At 47.1% G+C, this 2,500-nt stretch overlaps 1 pseudogene; it reads left to right on the forward strand.

The window, feature by feature from the left end:
- The window catches only part of LOC142916167 (28S ribosomal RNA), a 10,918-nt pseudogene that overhangs the window by 4,898 nt on the left and 3,520 nt on the right, over positions 1-2,500 (forward strand).

Consider the following 2,500-nt stretch of genomic DNA (forward strand, 5'->3'; position numbering starts at 1 on the left):
AGAGAGTGGAAAAACGAGGAAGCTTCATGAAGCACCAGAAGCTCTTCTTTAAGAACCGCTCTCTTCTTGCGTCCTTAGTCCTGGATGGCACTGAATGTCATGAATGCCGAATCCCGAACGCAGATGTATATCGTTTTTACTGCGAAAAATGGGAGAAGGTGTTGCCATTCAATGGCCTGGGCCAATTTAAGTCATCAGGTGTTGCAAATAACGAATACTTTGAGCCCCTAATTTCGGTGGAGGAAGTTCAGACTGCCATACGGGCCATTAAACCAACGTCAGCAGCTGGGCCAGATGGCCTAACAAGGGCTGCAATCTGTGCTGCCGACCCCGAGGGTCGGACACTGACAGCCCTATTTAATGCATGGATGATTACAGGAATTATTCCCAAAGAGTTGAAAAAGAATAGGACGATTCTTATTCCTAAGGTTATGGACGATGAAAAGCTGAAAGAATTGGGGAACTGGAGACCAATAACGATTGGTTCAATGATTCTGAGATTATTTTCCAGAATAATGACTGCACGTCTTGCTCGTGCTTGTCCCTTAAACCCAAGGCAGCGTGGTTTTATAGCGGCATCTGGCTGCTCTGAAAATCTTAAGGTGCTACAGGACCTTATGAGACACGCTAAGAAATTGCACAGGCCGTTGGCTGTCATGTTCATCGACATAGCGAAAGCTTTTGACTCGGTTTCGCATGCTCATATTTTATGGGTGTTAAGGCACAAGAAAGTAGATGAACACGTGGTGGGCATCATCCAGAACGCCTACGATCGGTGTACGACCTCGTTCAAAAGCAATGGCGAGTCGACTCGAGAAATTAGCATACGTGTTGGTGTCAAACAGGGTGACCCCATGTCACCCCTGCTCTTCAATCTTGCCATGGACCCTTTGATATGCACCCTAGAGTCACACGGAGTTGGGTACTCCATTGATACCGACCACGTGACAGCTCTTGCGTTTGCTGATGATTTGGTGTTGGTGAGCGAATCTTGGGTTGGTATGGCCGCCAATCTAGCGATCTTGGAATCATTTTGTGGGCTATCGGGATTGGAGGTTCAGGCCAGAAAGTGCCAGGGCTTCATGATAAGCCCAACCAAAGATTCATATACGGTGAACAACTGCGACCCATGGACTATCAAAAATAAAGATGTCCATATGATCCAACCTGATGAATCAACGAAATACCTTGGTCTGAAAATTGGCCCTTGGACTGGCACTATACAGCCTGATCTACATTGTCAGCTAAAGACATGGATCTCGAAAATCGATGAGGTGCCTCTGAAGCCAACTCAGAAGGTTGAACTACTCAATGCCTATGCCCTACCCAGATTGTTATATCCTGCAGACCACTCGGACTGCAAGCAATCAACTCTCCGTCGGTTGGACCAAGAGATTAGAAAGGCGGTAAAAGGATGGCTCCACCTTCCCGCTTCAACTTGTGATGGACTGTTATATGCCAGAGCCCGAGACGGAGGCCTTGCCATCTTGAAACTGGAAAAAACAATCCCTTCGGTTCAAGTTAGAAGGCTGCAACGTATAGCAAACTCGTCCGATGCTATCACCCGTAATATTGTGTCCTCGCAGGGTATGGAGGAAGAATACCGTAATTTGTGGGTACGAGCAGGGGGTGACAGTGATGCAATCCCAACATTCGTTCTCAGGGACTCGGTGTCAAAAGAACCTGTATATCCGAGACCCTGCGATTGGAGGGAGCATGAATTTCAGAGATGGTGCGAAAAGCCGGTTCAAGGAAGGGGCATTGTAAACTTTGCGCATGATAGAATCAGTAATGCTTGGTTGAGGCCATGGTGCGGCTTTAAACAATGCTTCTTTATCGCAGCACTACAACTAAGGGCAAATATTTACCCAACAAGAGAAAGCTTGAACAGAGGCAGAGATGGGGCCTTACGTTCCTGCAGGAAATGCTCTGCCAGACTCGAGTCCCTTTCGCACATTCTCGGTCAATGTCCTGCAGTACAGAAAGCAAGAATTGCGCGACATAACAAGATCAGTAACATTCTGGCAGACGAAGCGGCTAGATTGGGCTGGTCTGTATACAAAGAGCCACGGTTCATATCCGAGACGGGAGAGATGAGAAAGCCTGACCTCGTGTTTGCAAAAGATGAGGAGGCTGTTGTGATCGATGTCACCGTCCGTTTTGAGCTTTCAAAGAATACCTTGTCAGATGCTGCCTCGCACAAAGTTTCGTACTATACCCCTCTTGATGATCAAGTCAAAGTGCTGACGAAGGCTAGCAAGGTCACATTCTTTGGATTCCCGGTTGGGGCAAGAGGAAAGTGGCCCCTTGAGAATAACGAGGTACTTACCTCCCTGGGCCTGACCAAACCCAGAACGACATCACTGGCCAAGATGATTTCCCGCAGAACGCTGCTTTTCTCTCTTGATATTCTGAGAATGTTCTGTGGAAATTATGCGGTCTATGAACAGTCATAGACAACCTCCGAAACAAATAATAGTTTTGTTTTAAGATGTCATTT

Source organism: Petromyzon marinus, unplaced genomic scaffold (genome assembly GCF_048934315.1).
Source record: "Petromyzon marinus isolate PM22_M1 ecotype Great Lakes invasive population unplaced genomic scaffold, UKy_Petmar_22M1.pri1.0 PM_G_Scaffold_38, whole genome shotgun sequence".
In the NCBI taxonomy this organism is placed as follows: Eukaryota; Metazoa; Chordata; class Hyperoartia; order Petromyzontiformes; family Petromyzontidae; genus Petromyzon; species Petromyzon marinus.